The 19,853-nt window shown below is 43.7% G+C and overlaps 1 protein-coding gene across 1 annotated transcript in view; it reads left to right on the forward strand.

Moving 5' to 3' along the window:
- Positions 1-5,033: 5,033 nt before the first annotated feature.
- Positions 5,034-19,853, forward strand: part of flrt2 (fibronectin leucine rich transmembrane protein 2) — a 50,804-nt gene continuing 35,984 nt past the window's right edge. The window contains exon 1 of the mRNA XM_085246434.1: positions 5,034-5,331. The gene's annotated coding sequence lies outside the window, so the exon portion shown is untranslated. The remainder of the gene's footprint in view (positions 5,332-19,853) is intronic.

Genomic DNA, 19,853 nt, shown 5'->3' on the forward strand with positions numbered 1-19,853 from the left:
AGCTGATCCACACGTTCAGAAAGCCGTTCATGGTTGCCTGAGGATACGTCCAGACTCTTCCTGTATTGATTATGTCAACGCACAGAGTGTGCGCTCAACCCACCAATCAGCCAAAGCGTCAAAAGGTAACAAAAGCGGAGACGAACAGGTTCCCCTCACAGCCCAGCTGGCTGAGGCTGGTTCAGATTTCTTCCTGTTAAAAGGGAGTTTTTCCTTCCCACTATCACCAAGTGCTTGCTCATAAGGGCCATCTGATTGGTTGGATTTTTGCTCTATAGTTGTAGGGTCTTTACAAAATAAAGAGGCTGTGCTGTTGTTGTGATTTATTTAAAAATATATGCAATATATATATATAAAACCTGAACTAAACTCATTGTTACAGTCACACTGCTGTCACCGCAGCTTTTGTGCTTTATGGTCTTTCAGTTTTGTGGTAATACACTGTGTGTACAAAGGTACTGGGCCATCTACACCTTACACCTATGGGAGCTGCTGCCATGGAAACTCACGCCAAAAAGCATGAGACTGCAAACACCTGCATTCAAAGTTTAAGTTTGGCCCTGAGGTTTTGTCCATACGATGTACTTTAGCAGGCTATAAATAAACACTCTTGTAAGTGTGCTTTTTAGAAAAGGGTGCAGACACAACGAGTTTATTGCTCTATTTTTACCCGGCAATCACACAGGCCATGATGGCATGTAACACAAAAGTAAAGAGTAGTGTATTACTTTGTTCAGGGAGTAGATAAAACTAACAACTCTAAAAATGGTGCCGAGCAGCCAAAGTTAGCATGCTCCAATGTTCACAGTAAGAGTATGTCAGACAGCTTGTAGCTGCAAACCACAGCAAACGCCCAAAGCCCCGAGCACGGTGTGGTTGTGGACTGCAGATAAAAGCATGGCTTGTGTAACGATGAAAGAGCCTTGAAATAATTCTGTTCATCTAAAGAGGTGACAAGGTTTATAAGACAAGAGTCCCTTGTAAAGCACCGAGTGTGGTCTGTTCTGGTCTGGAGGAGCGGCGGTGGAATATGAAAGACATTTTTCTTTTCTCCACCTCTCTGTTTGTTCAGTTTCGCTCTCGTGGGGGAAACAGATCAGAGCATGAAACACATCTGGGACTGGCCTGGTGCAGACTGTGTGTGTGTTGGATGGAGGTACCTACTGTAGACTGGGTGCTGGAGAGAATCACCACTGTTTTCTTTCTCAGTAGCGTGCCCCACGCAGATTTACACTGTAGCCCTGCCATACGCTCTACCCAGGAAATGGGCTTTATTAATACATTTAAAAGCACGTCAGGCTTTGGTGACTTATGGTCTATATAAGCCAATGTGAAGGTGCATTGTCGGCACCTTTTCACCAATAACGACAGCGTGAGAGACGGAAAGAAAAACATTCTCTGGGGGCCCGACCGGTTTGGGCCTTGCATGGGGGGAGGAGGCTGTTTTAGCTGAGTGTTCCAGGTGTTGCTTTTTAATTGGCAATTCCACAAGCAATAAAGCATTTCACTTACTTTCGCTTGTAAAGTGCTTTCATTCCATCTCCAAATGATGTAATTACCCAGCCGTCCCAGGCGAGAGGGAGGAAGGAGAGGAGAGGAAGGTCTGCTGGCCTCTGTGCCGCTCGCTCTCTCAGCGAGAACCCTGGCGAAGAGTTTCTGGGAGAATGTTTTCATTTAGGAATCCAAATACCGTAGAGCGAGGTAGTCATTTGCACAATAAACATACGGCGCTTTAATTTCATTTCAAGCTCAGTGTGGGTCTTCTATTAGAGAAAACACATCAAAACAAAAGCAAAAAAAGCCTGAGTATAGGTTTGCAGTTGTGTTTGATGTATGAAGGTCAGCGGGGGATGCTTGTTCTTTGTTCCTGGACACAGATGGCGAGTGATTTTTCTGTGTAGCCAACACTGATTTCTTTTTATTGCTGTTCATAAACCTACAGAAGCGTTTTTTCCCATCACAGTTACAGTTTGACTTCTTAAGTCGGTACGTGGGCACCGCCACGCTCGCCAAATTCAGTGCTGAGATGCAAATGAGTTTTAAACCTGTCCACTTCTTCACCCTTTTTCTTCTGCTTCTTCCTGAAAAGGCTTCAGATTACAAATATGCTAATGAAGTCAGCTAACCCATGCGGCGATGTTATCGTTTGAAATTTTATGTGATTTTTAAAAAAAACCCAAAACACATTTTCCTGTTCAGCTTGTGTGGAATTCCCTCCGAGACACAGAAAGGTCAGAAGCGAAGCCAAGTGTCTGTCGGCCAAGCGTGCAGAGACGTGTAACACTAACCTGAAGTCATTTGACTAAAACCGATCTCGCATCCACCTTGAGGGGGGGATTGTGAACCCTCAACAACAAGTTCAGTCTGTCAGCTTGTGGCGTGGAGCGAGCTCTGAAACACAAGCGCCGTTTGATCAACGATAGGTGGAAGGAAAAAAAACAAGGAAAAAAGTGGAATTCCACCGAAGCCGTGTGACCGAATAGCTCAGCGTGGCTTTAGAAACACAGAGGAGAAAGTCAAAGAGAAAACATTCTTTTCACATAAAGCCTACCTGGCAGAGATTTTGCATATCAGACCTCCCCAGCGCCTGTCAGTATTCCAGCAGTGGCAACACTGCCAAAAACCACAAAAACAAGCTGTTCGCTATCACTGCTGTTCCCATGGGAACAGGCCCGCAGAGGGTGTGCCCGCTCCGACACTCATCTGCACAAACAGTATATGAGCTCAGTCCTCAGCATGTTACACAGACCGGGAGGGGTGTGTGTGTGTGTCCCGTCAGCCTGTTTCTCTGAGACGCGGGGCCTCACACACAAACTTGCTATCAGTATAAGCGATTAGCTGGACCCCGCTTGTGAAAAGTGCCACAAGGGGGAAAAGGATCAAGACTCCTGAGATTTTGGGCCCGCGGTGCTCATTCGCACACTTCCTCTCCTTAATAAAGACCACACATTCCCGGCGACTGGAGCGGCTTCCAGGGCTGCAGTTCAAAGTTAGCTGGGCCGGCAGAAGAGGGGGGAAAGAGTAAACAGCAGGAAAAACACGCCAGGCTGCATCTGTGATTCACCGTCATTATGATTGTTTTTGTTTTACACAGGAATATAGTTTGATCCTCTCTGAGAGAATTACTGTGCTCTCTCTCTCTTTTTTTTCTGGTGTGTTGTCCATTTAGCTATCAGTGCAACCCCTGCTCACACCTCTGCAGCATCACCGCAGCTGCAGCAAACTGCATGTAATTAGCACAAAGTGTAACGTGCCACCAAACAGGTGCCGGTGATCGTCAGCAGCTCTGCATTTGCATATGAAACTGCACCAATATGGCCAAAGCTTTCACCCTCAAGTTGGCCACAAGCTAAAAGTGGCCTTTTTGTTTTTTATGGCAGCCGAAGAATATGAAATCCTGACAACAGAAAAATCTATTCATTGGCATATTATTGGCATTTACTTACAATATGAGAGAGTTTAAACAGAACATTTCAATTCAGTTCTATTTATATAGCAGCAAATCACAACAACAGTTACCTCAAAGTGCTTTACAATATGATATCAGGGGGTCCTTTGTTTGTTAAGAAAGAATAAAAAAAGGTTAAAAATAGAGTTTTTATGATCATTATGCGAGAGGTGAAAATCAATTCAGGCTCTGTAATTACAAGACAGATTTCATCCACTTGCTAAATATTTCTCACTTTGATTACAGCTTTAATAATTTATTCCCCATTAATTTATTAATGTACCCGGGCACAATATCAGGGACCTCACAGGATGTCAGCTCAGAGGCTTTCACAGAGACGTACACGACTGCATGGCAGCAGCACAGCCAAGAAATCAGGATTATACGTGTGCTTCCTGTAGGAATGGGCAGGGCAGTGGTCCACCTCAGCTGCCTTGTGGATCACCTTAATGTGGCGAGATTCATACCTGCAGCCACGACAGTTCTATCAAAGCTGCAGGTGGATCGATACTCTGGACACATGTGGGTAAGATTTCTCAAACACACGACCGAGTGCACTCTGAACGTGTCAAGGGGGAATTTCAGCCTCCAGGGGTTTGTAAATTAGTCCCATTATGGAGTTTGAAAATAGGGTTTGACCTGATTTCTTACCACGCTCTTAAGTACTCATCAAGACCCAGTGGTTGCATATTTTCAGAAACAAAGTGAATTATTGAGTCTGTAACAATCCCACACCTGACTGTTGTAAAGCCATGTGTGAAAAACAGCATTAACGGGGTTTAGTTCACATCTGGTTAAGAAAATCCAGGGCAGGGACAGAACTGCTTTCTATTTAACCGCACAACATCATTGTGAATTATGGTGGAGTCTTTACAAGCACTGATATGCATTTTGGGCTTATTGGCTAAGCCACGGTGATATTTTACCTGTTCTTCTTAATCTTCGGTGTAGCTGCCTGATCTAGGGGGCACTAGGCGCCATTAAACAAATCCCTGCTCCTCATAATCCTTGCTAAAGTTGCACTATGCAAATGACCGTATTATTCTCCTGATTGTGGTCACACTCGTGCCTCTGACCCAAATCAAAATATGAAAACAGCAGAAGAAACAAAGTGTTTGTCCCGGAGGAAAACACCCGACCCCCTAAGTGAGCAATAAATCTGGCACTTAGACATGAATATGTGTGTATGTGAGCGTGTAAATGTACTCGGTGTTCCTGAAGTCTGTAGCCTCCAGAGATGTCAAATGTTTCAACATCCGTAACCCGTGACCCCTGAGACTCCTGTTTTGTTCTCGGCTCTCCGGGGCCCCCCTCTCGAGATATCCATCCGCTGGAACTCCCCGGGATGACGGACTCCCCTGTCATCCCCATTCCTCCGCACTGCAGCCCGGTAGCCTTTGACCTCCCCGCCACCTCTCGCCTCTTCCAGACTGCCCTCGCATTCCAGCAAAAGGCGCTGAAACCTGAGCCCGCGGTGAGCTCATCGAAAATCAAGAGTTAAATGATACCAAAAAACCCTGAGAAATGTGAGAGGGAGAAAAGGGGAGAGGCACGCCGCCGGAGCAGGACAGGTCTGGAACTGGTTGTGTGTGTCTGCTCGCCGGAGCTCCTCGGGGGGGTTAAGTTACAGCAGAGAAAGCGAGGAAGAAGAAACTGCTGGCGTCTTTGAATTCTCTCCGCTTTGTGTCTGCCTCGTTTGCCTGCTCCTCACCAGCCTGACCGACTTGTGCCTGCAGTTTCCTCTTGACACACTTCAGCGAGCTCTCAAGTTAACGAGCCCGTCGGTGTCTGTGAGCCGGGCTGACATGAGAGCGTAACGCCGTGAGGGCTCCTCGCCTCTGTTCTCCTTTGACCCCGCTACGACCACCGAGTGCTTAGAGACGGTAAGTGTGTGTGTGTGTGTGTGTGTGTGTGTGTGTGTTTTAAATTGCCCGCTGTGTTCGGATGTGTTTTAGTGTCTGTAAACAAAAAAGAAAAGAAGAAAAATAGCAGATTTCTTCCCAAAGCTTTATCGCAAATGTCACAGCTCTAAATCATTGTAAGTCATGTCTCATATTGGGATGAGTACCATTAAGATGCCTAATCACGGCACACATAATTAAACTAATCAGTGTCTATCTCAAGCTGAGCTCGGAGTACGACTGCATAGAAGTTGGCAAAAAGGCGCTTTTTTCCTTTCATGTGAGAGCATCTTCAGCTGAAAGCAAAATGAACTTTCAGAAGTTGTTGTTGTTTTTTCCACGCATGCATTATTCACGGCTGCCTGTTTCTCACTGTGCTTCTTCCTGACCTGCAGCACTTGTCTTGTCAACCTTTGGGATGACGAATGGTTTCTGAAGCAAAGTTTTAAACAGGGCTGATGAATGTAATGGGTGGCCTACAGGAGACGCTAAATAAAAGGTTGAGTACACGTTATTACTGTCTTTAAAGAGCGTGATGAAAAGAGTGCACCCACAGCCTCTGCAGGGGTGGCTGATAAAGAAGAAAGCATTCAGAACAGGGTAAGGGCCGGTTTACGTTGTGTAACCTCACCAGCTCTTCTTCCTTTTCCAGCAGAAAGCGATTGAAAATAATTGTGAGCATACCAGCAATAACTTTTAAAATGTCTGAGGTGAAATAGAAACAATTATCTCTTAACATCTTTCGCGATGGTCTCATTATTTAAATGGGTGTGAAGTCCTCCTCTGCCTCTCACAGGTAAACACTCCACGCTTCTTTGGAAATAATGACATCTCTATGATCAAAAGCTTTTCTCCTCTTCTTTACTGGGGAAAGCTGCCCTGATTACACTCCATTTACAAAGCTGTTTTATTCACCGGCTTTTACTTAACAAACCTCCAGAACGCCAAGTCCCAGACCACACCTGCCAATGAACGTGATTAATGAGGAAACATAAGGCTACAGCATACAGAGAGTAGTGACACACACCTCTCCAGCATCCACATATGACCTCTAATATTTCATTTTCCTAACATGTTCACAGTTGTTCCATATTGTGTAGCAGTAGCCTGGATATGTCTGCTGTTTTTGTCCCTGTAGATTTTATTTTCAGAATCATATTGTTCATACAGAGTCATCAAACAGCTCGCAGGAAACACTCCACATATATGCATTTTAACTCACTGCAAAGTAATGCTTTAAAGACAGTCACTGGGTCAAGTTTGCTGCTGAGAGGCTGCGTCTGATTTGGAGCTTTTATTCATCACGCTACTTTTTGCTGTTTTAACTTTTTATCTGTTGGGTTTAAGTGACTATTTTAGAAAGTGTCTGTTTAAAATGCAAATCCTCTCTTAACTGTTTGAACTTGGAGTCTTTACCGGCTCTGATCTGTTATTTTGGGTTAACCATTTAAAACGTCATGTATTACACCAAGTGTTTGAAACGTGAATGCTTTCTTAGCTTACCATTTCAATTATTGCATTTAGCCTATTTTTAGCTAATTATTTGAACTAAATATGAGCTTTAGTGCTCTGTTTATTTTTACAGTTCTATTTAAATTTTTAACTACTTTTACATAAACAATTAAAATTCTTTGCTAATTATTTCAGCAGTTTTTATATATTACCTCTTGTTGTTACATTTAGCTAACGTTTTGTTTCTGGTTTACTAACAATCTTTGAGTCAAACAAAGACGGCACATCTGAAAATACATTTCAGAGAAATCTTATTTCTTTATGATTTATGACGTTTTAACAGTACATGGAGAAAAAAAATCCCTCGAAAAACAAAAATCAAGTAAATAGAATCAAACTTCAAGAAGACAGTTGAGTGTTATTGAGTATTTTATACAGAGAATCAGCTATAACAGAATTGTCTGTCCTTCTGTAGTTTATACAGATTATTATTGAGTTATTACAGATGGCTTCACATGTAACCATGAGTTTCATATTTTAGTGGTCAAGGTGGTGTTAGTTCAACATTTTTTCCTTTTTTTTTTTTTTTTTTTTTACAAAACATCATTTTTGAGGCTCCATCATTTTTCCATATCATCTTTACACTGTAAAATAACTTGTACGTGATGTCTTTGTTAAATGCAATGAAGCGCAAGTGTAAAGTGTCCGTCTAAAGCAGGGGTGTCAAACTCAAATACACAGTGGGCCAAAATTCAAAACTGGAACAAAGTCGCGGGCTAACATTAATATTTATTGAAATATATTTATTCCTCCAGATATAAGAATGAATCTTTTCTTATGGACTCAAACACGTTTTGCTGAAAAACTGGATATGGAACAAGCAAAGCTTAATACTAAACAATATATATATTAGCTGTATAATACCAGTAGGCCAGCTCTAATAATAATTTGGCATGGCTTCGCGGGCCAAATGTAATTAGGCTGCGGGCCAAATTTGGCCCACGGGCCAGAGTTTGACACCTATGGTCTAAAGGCTCATTTCTGCATCAGTTCTTTAAAGTATGCATTGTGTAATGTGTCAGTTGACAGCTCAGCAGGCACCTTTCTGGAGCTCAGGTTAAAGTGAGAGCTTTCACCTCCACCTATCATTGCTTTGGGGCACAGGCAGAAGGGTTTTACACACCCGTATAGAAATGAACACATTCGACAGCTGCAGTGTGTTTTCTACAACATGGGGGATAAAAGACGCATAGATTCAACCTTTTTTATTTTATTTCTTTAAACATTTAGATACAATTAGTTGCAAAAAAAATAATTTCACATGACTTTGGCATTAGGAATGTCTCACCGTGTCTGAGACTGTTAGAAATGACAGTGAAGAAAAACAGTTTGATCTTTTTTTTGTCTTGAATTACTTTATTTAGACTCTCGTTTATTAACATCCTGACAGAAGACTGAATCCTATACAAGCCCAAACCTGTAGCACTGAAGAGTCAGCTGACGGCAGCAGCCGACTGCTGGACGCAGCCTGAGGGCAGAGCTCAGATATGCAGTGATGGAGGAGCAGGAAAGGACGAAGACGAGAGCGAGAAAGAGAGGGAGGGAGAAGGAAGACCGTAGGCTGCTTCTATGGCCGACTGGGAGATCGGACACAAGGAGAAGCTTGTTCTCGCTCCGTCTCACTGTTCTGGGCATGTAGCAGGAGGACATGGCCTCTCCTGAACGAAAGGAAAATAGAGTCAAATACCAGAGGATAATGTGATTATAGGCAAATAGGAGAACGAAGGTTAATTAGAGTTAAGTGTCTATAAAAAACGTCTCTGTGTATACATCTGCATTTCAGCCTCCGTCCCATCGACGGGCTCGAATTCTTTCTGCCTCCATTAAAACAAACATAACTCGGTAGTTCAGAAAGAATGTTGTGAATGTATATTTTTGGAAGATAATACCTGCGCGCAGTCATTAGGTTATAGTCGACGGCTTAGACATTAACATACCATAAAGACCGATGTACCTGAAAAAAGCCCCAAAAACACAAAGCTGCAACAGTGACCTCACGCGCACGTCTGGAGGTCGAACTGAGTCAACATCAGCCATGATGAATCCCACCAATAGCTGTTTTCATCAAACACTCATAATCTCCCACTTGTGACCGCTGGCGCCCCATTAATGTGGGACCTGTCGTTCAGAGAGAGACGCGCTGCAGCCGTGACCTCTGAAAGATTCGACCAGAACTGAACCAATCAGGGAACAGCAGCTGATTTTCTTTTCTTTCTTTGGTGGTGGGGGGCGCTAACATTCGCCATGTTGCATCAAATGTATCTGACGATTAGAGGTGACCAACGCGGGTTGTTTTCTTCACAAAGTGAGCGACTCAACATTTAGCTGCACCTTTGATTGTTCTTTACGGAGCAGTTTAAAGGGAAAATCACAGCTTTGCTTGCTGCAGTAACAATGTCCTGAAAAACAACTCAAACCACTTACGGACAAAGAAACCCCGTAAACACCCAGAAGAGTCAGTTCAGTCTGGCCCTTCTTCCTTCTCTCTCTGTGGCTGAGACCCAGGAGCCGCCACGCTGTAAAAGGCATTTTGAATATTAGTTGTGGAAAATGTGACCATGGATTCTGGATTAAAGCTGATTGGTCACACGCTGTAGTTAGCAAGGAAAAGAAAGACTTCTTTTTGTAAGTCCTTCGTTCTATAACCGGCTTTGTTAGTTTTCTTCAAGAGCTGCGATTTTTGGTTGTTGGCTCGTTACCGCCCCTGATGTCTTAATGTGTCTGAGGATACATGTGCCATGCTTAGCGTAGCCCTGAGGGACTGTGGGCTTCCTCGTGCCTTCTTCTTGGACCTAAATCCATCCACCAGCTGACTGTTATTACTGCATAAATCTAATTCTGATGAGTCAGTTTTGGTGGTTTGAACTGAAAAATTTAATTACCATTATACATCCTCACAATGACTTTTTGCGTACATCGTGTAATGCATAACTAGAGTTCAGCCAGAATATGAAAACCTCCCGAGGACTCAGCAAATGCTGCTTTGTCTAAAGCTGGAACCTTCGAGCGTATAGACCAAAGCAGCTCGGACACATCAGGACATCAGGACGGGCCCTTTGGGGGTATCGTGTGGTGGCAATGATACACTGGCAGCAGATCCTGTGGGGCTACAGACCTCTGAGGTGAGACCTCCATTTATTCTGTGTTTTGTGCATCGTGCTGCCAATAGAAACCCAGCAATCTTTAAATGAACGGAGTAACAGAGTGAATGACAAGGCACGCATGTTGCAGCTGACGGCTGTAAGAAAAGCACAACATCTAACTGCAGTCATGGCGACCTTAAGCAAGATAAGCTAATGCTCCGTCTTTCTGAGTACAAACTAGTCTCATAGTTGTTGGAGCGACTCGTATATTTTGAGAGTGAAGTTGTTCACCACAAAATAAGTTTTGATCGGAAAAATTGGACGTTACATCAGTTTTTTCTTGTTCCTTTGCTTCCTTTGTAAAACACTTAACGATGGTTCTAAACTGCAGTATGAGTACAGAGAGTTGGCAGGAAGTCTTCAGACACTTGAAGCTAGTGATGGGACAACATGTGTGCCAGTGCATTCGGTACTTTTGTGGTGCTTACTGCTATATTGGCTTCTGAACAGGCAGTATAGCTATTATGGTATTATGCCACAGACATAAACAGCACAGATCGTATCCCCTGTCTTAACAACAATCTAGTATATTTGGTGCTACCATACCTGATGAATTTATTTTTAAATCACAGATAATGTATAATAATAATAATAATAATGATAATAATAATATATACAGCATTCGGAGTATTGCCTAAACCAGCATCATGATACCTCGTTATGGGCCAAAACAGATACTCCACATTTAAATGTAACTGATAGATTTTCAGCGTATTTGGAAGTTACTGAAGTACTTTGAACATTTTCTTACCCTGTGAGTACAGCGCTGCCTATAATTGAGGACAGGTTTTATGGCGCGTAAGCAGAGCCGTTCCTGTTTGCTTTGGAAACCTCTGAAAGTGGCCAAAAAAGCGCCGGCGAATGCCAGCCAGAAGGGCTGCCAGCAGGCGTACATAACGCAACTCGGAGCTGCACTCCTTGATTTTCTGCTCCAGTCACACTGAACTTTTAACAGGCTTCGTGCTGCTGGCGCATTCAGGACTCAGCCGCCCCCCCTCCACCCTCATGTCCCCCCCTTATCTTAGATTTTATGTTCACACCTCATAAAAACTCAATTTATTCCTCAAAGTTGAGCTTTAGTTGTGAAATCCTTGTTGTCATTTACAAGCGATGTTGCATTTGGTGTTCAGGCATCGCAGAGCTATCAGCATTATTTTTGTGGCAGCAGTGCTGCTACACACACACACACACACACACACACACACTGAACAAGTGTGAGAGTAGGGTATTTCTCTCAAATGTAACCAAAACAGAAGGCTGCAGATTAGATGAATACGGGCGATGAATCGTCTCACACCACAGTAGTCGTGGTGATGCAGGTCGTATCAGACACCAGGAATGTTTGTCTCCGTTTCTGCTTCTTTCAACGCCGAGTTCATTTCATTCCATGAAATCTTTTTGTTCAGCTTCATGCAATGGCGTTGGTTCTTTTTCACATTTACTGGGTTGTTTCAGCAGACCTCTTCCCAGAAGGCTTTAAAAATAACTGTTTACATTAGACTCCAAAAATGGACTCACATTTATGCGGCAAAACTTCCTTTTTTGATGACAAAAAATAAAAAATGTTTATATTTCCAAAGAATGTGGTTAAAATCGTCATTCTCCTTCATTCAAACCTCTCTCCTCTGATCTAACAGCAGTGATCCTGCTACAGCTCAAGGCTTTATATTTAAAGTTGTAATAACAAGTTTCAACTGAAACTCGCAAAATGTAGGTTCGTGCTTTGTGGAGAAACTGTTGTTGGCAAGTACAGCAGCAAGATGTTTCTTGTACCTGGTCGACAGTTTTGCACACATATTATGAAGGTTTGGTTCACTAATCTTTACAAACTCTCTAAAGTCTCCAGCTTAAACTCTCTACACAGGTTTTCTACAGCAGCGGTCTCCAACCTTTTTTGCACCTCGGACCGGTTTATGCCCGACAATATTTTCACGGATCGGCCTTTAAGGTGTCGCGGATAAATACAACAAAATAAAACTAGTACCGGTACTGAAAAAAAGAAGATTTATTCATAACACACGTGAAAAGACCCAGGAAAACAGAGTTAACGATAAAAACGATAACAAAATAATGCTGAACACTGATAAAAACCCTGAAAACCAGACATTTCACACCTGAGCCTCAACTCTCGCGGCCCGGTACCAAACGACTCACGGACCAGTACCGGTCCGAGGCCCGGGGGTTGGGGACCGCTGTTCTATAGGATTAAGGTCTGGAGACTTGTTGGGCCGCTCTATGAGCTCAATGTTCTTCTTCTTTAGCCACTTCATTTTTGCCTGGGCCTCATGATTCGGGTCTTGATGGAAGATCCATCCATGACCCATCTTCATTGCTCTGTCCAAGATTTTACGGTTCATGGCCTCCTTGTTGTGTTTAAGTTGTCCTGTGCCCTCAGTCCCGAAGCATAATAGTTCCACCTTCATGCTTGATTGTGTGGACGTTTGGGCGGGGCCAGTCTCTAACTGGTACTAATGCCATACCAGTTAGAGGCTGTTCATTTCTTTGTAAGTCAGCAAACTTACAAATTCACTCCCAAAATCTCATCGACATCCCATCAGCTCTGGTCGCCACATCGCCGTTTGGCGTTGACGCCTCTTTATCAAAGATAAAGTTGCCCCAAAGTCGATGCCATTGTAACTTTGAGGCTGTTTAGCATCGGCTGAAACCAATTGCATTTCTGGCAGCGTTTTCCAGGGTGTATCCTGTTGATAACCTAAAGACTATTTGCCACTTCACTGCATCATTTGTTTAAAGCTGTTCAAATTGGCTCCATTTCCACCAGTAACATGCTAACGGTAACACTGAGGCACCACTAATAACAATAACACAGGCCCCACTCTGCTTTTTCCTCGATCAAGGAGGCGATTTTACCTGAAGCTGCATGAGCGGGCGAGAACTGTAGTGCGCCGTATATCTTAACATCTGGCCAAAACATCACCGTGTCCAAAAAGCTCAACATCTCAGCACAGCAGGGGTCTATTTTGTTGTGTGTATGGACACAGTACACCAAAGGCAGTAGGTGGTTTCCAAGACTTATAGAGATGTATTTTTACTTAAATAAAAGTGTCACGGCGGGGTGCGCCGATGTGTGCAGAAACAGGACCCAAAAGCAGATGATGACGAGGAATAGTAATGATTAACAGAAAAGTGAACCTTTATTGCGATGGCGGCAGGAAATGAACCAAGAGACCAAAGCAAACTGGCAAAACACTAAGAAACAAAACACTAAAGGTACTAAGACCAAAAACTATAACTATGACCGAGGTGGAAAATAAACAGGCTAAGACTATGACTATGACTGTAACTCTGGTGAGAATAAACAGACGAACTGACAATGGCATGAAGAAAACAAAAGGCTTAAATACAGACATGAGGTGATCAGGGGAAGTGGCGACACATGGGGGAAAACAGCTGACAGACATAAACCTAATGACAGGACCAGGAGAGGAAAGCTAAATACAATGAACAAAGAACACATGACATTGTCAGAATAAAACAGGAAATGACAACACAACTTAACAGACCTAATACGTGATGAAATAAATAGAAAACCCCAAAACATAGAAAACCCAGGAACAATAACTGCCTAAACTAAAGGCAAATAGGAAATAACACAAACTAATAACATATCAAAAAATACAAAGAAAACTCAGAGTGCTGGGTCGGAGACCCAGCCTGTGACAAAAAGACTCACAGACCTCCTTGGTCTCCAGCAGTTGCAGCCAGGTGTGATGTTACCGTCATGTGTTCTGTGTTAGGCGCTGGCAGTGACGTAAAGGACAGTTGGAAATGTGATTTGAGTGGCTCTGGGCACGATGTCGTTTAAAATTTGATTTGAATCAGATTCCTAACCACCGACAGCGTGACTTTTACAATCTGCAATCTGATTCCAATTTGGATATGCCAAAAAACAAACATAACCAAATCCACGTCTTCACCCGTTTTCTTCACCTCCCACATTTTTATCACCTCTGCCCCCCCCTCCCCCTCATTCTTCCTCCTTACCAGTCAACATGACATCATGTTGTTGTTGCAGCACCCAAACCCTCGACTGGGCGATGCGGGTGAGAACAAAGGTCCAGTTGACACAATACGCCGTCTATCTTTCCAAACTCAACAGCTCACAGGCGTCGCGTCACCACCTTTCTGTTATTACTCACCTTAAAGTTTTGTCTTTATTATTAAACTTTGTGACCTATGACGACGCTGCAACTTAACACGGCAAACTGAAGCAACCCTGTCGTGTGGGAAAAACACTGAATCATTTTCTTTATATGCAGGAATCACTCTCAATGAAACCAAACCTAGTCTGAGACGCCCCCACCTCCAGCCCTGCTTTCAGTCATGTTCACTTCTCTTTAGATGTGTCTCGATGTTTGCACGTGCGTCTACATAAATTGCTTTTTCCTGTTCGTGTGCAGCCTTCATGTCTGCCGTGTGTCTCTGCGTTGGCCGACGCTTTTCACTTCTGGCACTCTACGCCATTATTTTCCTATTTTGCATGTCGCTTGCTGAGTTAGCGCACGCTGTCAGCTGCCTGCTGAGCGATGCATTCCTCTCTATCTCAAAAGCTTCGCAGTAATTGCTAGGTAATTGTTTGTCCAGTTATGCAGCGTGCAAAAGCCCAGCCTCACATTATGTCAGTTAAACTCTGTCGAAACAATGCACTGCCAAATAAAAAAACCAAACAAAGCATAAAACACTGAGATCTTTGCCCCGTGGCGATGTAGCCTCGCATGCTTCAGAAACTCAATTATTCAAATAAACCTGGACAACAGTGAGGAATAATCTCTCCCAGGTGGCATACAGTTTTCACTTTGTTTTAAAAAAAATAAGCTTTTCTGACTGAACGCAGCCTCTGGCGAGCAACCGACCCCGCCGCATTCCACTTTCACATGACCTTCTCGACAGACCTGGCCCGGAGCGAGAGCCGCGCAGCCCACCCCTCGCCACGCCTCCCGTTCGACTGGCCTAGATAGGACGAGGGCCTGCTCGTCTTTTCTCCTCCTTCTCTGTGTTTATTAGCTTGACTCAAGTCCAAGGAGGCAATTGGCTTGTAAATTTCATCTATGTATATTTACAGTTGTGTTTTACAAGGACAGATTCATATCCCTCTCAGAGGATGGGAGAGTGTAAAATTGGGCCTGGTGCAGGCGGTTTTCAGCCCGTTTGTGTACATGCATGTTTGGAGAGTATGAGTGCTGCAAAGTGGCCGAGCAGTTTAATTGATTAGATAATATTTAGGGAATGCAGTCGTGTCAGGGGTGATTTGTGACAGAAGGGTAACAGCGAGCGTGAAAGGGAAGGTTTACAAGAGGCTAGTGAGACCTGCTGTGATTTATGGTTTGGCTAAGGTGGCAAGTCAGAGCTGAAGATGCTGACTGGGAGGGGACCAGAATGGACATGACTGGGAATGAATACATCAGAGGGACGGCTCAGGTCGAGTGGTTTGGAGACAAAGTTGGAGAGACAAGGCTAAGATGATTCGGACGTGGGAGAAAGGATATATTGGACAAAGGATGTTGAAGATGGAGCTGGCAGGCAGGAGGGAAAGAGGAAGACTACAGAGAAGAAGGACATGCAGATGTGACAGAGGAGGGTGCTGGGATAGGATGAGATGGATGCAGACGATTCGCTGTGGTGACCCCTAAAGGCAGCAGCTGAAAGATCAAGATCGTTTTGTTTGCTTTCGTTCTTTAAGCTCGAAAAATACACGAAAACACTCGGCTAATGAAAAAAGGTAGAAAACCTAAAAGATGGAATAAAAATTCACCAAAGACTTTAAACTGATTTATTAAATCTCTAATTAATCAGTGCAGTTGTGCATGGCAGCGGGATTGTCTCTTTAGATGATTTAACATATCAGTGATAACCAGTGTTGGTCAAGTTACTTGAAAAAAGTAATCAGTAACTAATTACTGATTACTTACCCCAAAAAGTAATCCCGTTACTTTACTGATTACTTATTTTCAAAAGTAATTAATTACTTAGTTACTTAGTTACTTTTAAAAAACACGATTTACAACCTGAATAGGTGATAAAGTGATAGATCTTTCAGCCCAATTCTACTTTTTCTGCATAATCCATCATACAAAATGTAATCAAATGGAAAAGTCTCTTTTTAAAACTTGTTTTATTAGTTTTAATCTTTTAACTTTATGCATCAGGCAAAGATTTAATTATCTGCAACATTCTCTGACTGGAAGAAATTTTTTTAATATTTAAACCTATTTTCTGCACATTCCAGCACATAAAATTAAATATTTTTTGTGTTTACACTCAGTCTTTCAAATAGATGCAAGTAAAACACAGCAGAAAATAAATAAAGTCAAAGACTCAGCGGTCCTGTTGCTCTATTTTCACCTGTAAAGCAGGAGTGGGGTAGGCGGAGGTTTACCCTGGTGCAGGTGTGCCGCGGTCAGTGGAAGAATCCGCGAGTTTCTCTGTGAGTTTCCCATTAAATTTTAGGGGTTTTTTCGCTGTAAAAAGAAGTTTTCTTCCCACGCACAGCGGACACTAATGTTTTTGTCACTTTTTATGGAATCAAACTCAAAGTAAGGTCAGTACTTCCATGCTTTAAACGCTGCACGCTCATACTCTCTCCCACAATCATATGTGATCTATTGTTGATCTGCACACAGCTGCTGTCAGGAATGTCGCACTCGCTTACGTCACTGTCATGAGACATTCTCGCAAAAAAAATCACAGTTTTAGTAACGCAGTAACGCAGCGTTCCTACGGGAAAGTAACGGTAATCTAATTACCGTTTTTGCAACAGTAATCCCTTACTTTACTCGTTACTTGAAAAAAGTAATCGGATTACCCCATCCCTGGTGATAACCAGCGATTTTATCACCGTGAGGAATCAGTTTAAAGTCTTAACGCTAAGTTAGCTTTCATTTTAGTAAAAACCAGCTAGTTAACTCATCATGTGACATACAAACATCAGTTAAATTATTAGGGCCATGTTAATATCTAATCAGCCAATAAAGTGGCAGGAACACAGCGTCCGAACCGAGCGTCAGAATGTGGAAAAAGTGGGATTTAAGTGACTTTGAACGCCGCATGGTTGTTGGTGCCAGACAACTGAGTATTTCAGAAACTGCTGACCTGCTGGGATTTTCCCACACAACCATCAGTGAGCATTGTTTGAACACCATAGCCTTCCCGAGTGTTGCTGCTGACTCAGATGACCTACACAGTCACCTGATCTCAGTCCTGTACAGCACCTTCGGGATGTGGTGGACTGGGAGATTTGCATCATGGATGTGCAGCTGCTATCGTGTCAACATCGTCCACAGTCTTTGCTGCACTGAGAAGGTGTTCCTGCCTTTGGTTCTCTGGTTCCATATGTGATACCAAGGGATGGGCTAGATATGTTTTGGCACTTTTGAACCCTATTTTGAGGACACGTGTTAAGTATACAATTGTTATTTACTACTATACATGCAGCAGCTGCAGCTCCTTGCATGATTGGCAGTTTGCTTGGCTGTGTTGGTGGGGAGGCCACAGGGTTACAGCCCAGTGCAGAGCTGTTTCCTCACTTGTTACTGGATTGTCATCATTAGGCTGAAGTTATTTTTCACTTTGACTTTGTTCACCGCTGTTTCTTGGCTCGACTTTGTCTTCAGTAGAGGCCAAACTGGCCCACACTGTAAACATCCTGCATTGAGCCGCTGCTGTAAAGAAGGAAGAGCTTTCTCTCAGCTGACCCTCACATTTACTAACATGATATAACTTCAGAGGCACCAGTGAGCACCGCTCGCTGTTTCTGTCATTCAGTCAAATTTGTAAAACTAGCCCATGAAGCTGTTGGAGTATAATTAGCGAAGCTTTGGAGGTTCTCGGAGGCTGAAGTTGCTCGCTCTTTCTAATCTTCATGCTGTGGCCTTTCATCCAACTCGCTCCAAAGTCTGAAACTTTTCTCCTCAGGCATTCATTAAGAAAAAATAAATAAAAGTAAAACTTGCTAATTCAGCTTCTTAAATGAGAGGATGTTCAGCTTTCTGTAAATGTTACACCTCACGATCTTGGTTAGAAAACAAGAAGCCGTTCCTTTATTCCCTGAAAAAGCGACATGTTATTATTAGCAATAAAATCATCATTATCTGCAGGCCCGCAAACTGCGCTGCGAGTCTCTCACATAATCGAGAAGTTCCTGTCAAAAGTCCCAGTTTATATTTGTTTCCCCCCCCCCCAAAAAAAACCAGGAGAAAGCTCCAAAGCCGGTTTCTAAAACAGGAAATGGAATTGGCTTTTTTTTTTTTTTTTTTGCAAACGACGGCTCGAGTGTTTGTGTTAAGGAGTCAGAGAGACAAAGAGAGAGAGGCAGCACTTTAATATCCTCAATAATGACGCACGGGGGGTGGGGGGGGGGGCATCTGTTTGCGAATCCCACATCAAAGCAGGCTCCGTGTCAGCGGAGGGTTATGCATATATTTCCCTCGTTCTTCCCGTGCAGCAGGAGCGAGCGCAGAAGCTGATGACTGGAAGGAGACGCTGTTGTGATCGGGGCTGGAGCGCGAGGACAGGAGAAACCAAACAGAGTAAACACGCGGACGCAGAGTCAAAACAGCTACAAGAGAAAACTTGCAAATCCATTACATTATCAAGGTCTGGCTCTTGTTTTTGCTGCGTTGCGGGGCGGGGGGGCTGTTTCCCCCCCGCGAGGGCATCTGGAGGAGATTACGCTCCAAACTGAAACTGCAGGCCCCGTGAAACATGACTCAGGGATGAATGGAGGCTTTTAGACCGGTGTCTGCCTTCCCACACGCCGCTCTGCTATTCTTTATTTGTCCGTCACCCAATAAAACACGCACGGCATTATCTGATACCCGCACGCTGCATGAGCAAGCAAGGGTCTTTTATTAAGCAAGCCTTTATTGATGCAAGTTGTTTTTGTGAGAGAGACGCAAAAAATATGATATAGCTTCCCCTCTGCAGAACAAGATGTTACTGACGGTGTTATTAATCTCGAATCAGCTCTCAGCTCAGACCGTGCCTTATTGTGACAGATTGTGATTTGTAAGGTCGCAAACGCCTGTTTTTGTCTCGTAAAAGCGGCGAACCAGAGCGTAAAAGAGAGCGCGTGGACGGGGAGCGTGAGGGAACGCGACAACAACACGAGTTTGGGCCCATCGGAGGCCAAAGTATCTGCGAGAACAGACGGAGCTCCTGGTCAGGGCGCTACGTGGCAGCGGATTGGACGCTTATTATATTCGATCCACGTTTTTACTTGTAGCTCAGAACAAGCCTGAGGGGGGGGTTGCGCTCACATTTGCTCCTCCATTCTGGGGGCAGGGGGGAACTAATGCATGTCACCGATGCCACCTGCAGTTAGAGTAAACAGAGCTGACCACCACTCAGCCGGGCACTAATGCGCCACACAAAGAAGGCGAGGTTGGAACAGGAGCAAGTCCAATATTAGCTCCACATTACTACGTCAACTGACCCGGGCCACGTCGATGAAAGGGTACATGTATAGAAATGCGAGGCACGTGTGCACATTCATGCATGTTTCAAGTATCGCACGGATTTTATCCAGCAGCCTCCACCCGAAGCCGTTTTGTTGCCTCTATAATTGCCAGACTTGCTGCTGCCGCTGTCAGCTGTATTATTTATTTATTTATTTATTTTTTGCAAGAAAATCTGCAAGCCGAGGTAGCGACTTGACACGTTAATCAGTCGGCGATCGTGCTCAGCCTAACAAACATTTTTTTTCGTGGCCCGGAGAATACGCATATTCTCAAGAGGGAGAGATGCAGGGATTCAGGAATTGTTTCCATTTCTTCAACTAGTCAAAGCCAAGACTACATGGCTCTGCTCTCTTTGAGAGTGTGCTGCTGTCCC

The sequence above is a fragment of the Mchenga conophoros genome, linkage group LG15 (assembly GCF_057382185.1).
Source record: "Mchenga conophoros isolate Kocher_MC1m ecotype Shallow Benthic linkage group LG15, M_conophoros_male_GT1.1, whole genome shotgun sequence".
NCBI lineage: Eukaryota > Metazoa > Chordata > Actinopteri > Cichliformes > Cichlidae > Mchenga > Mchenga conophoros.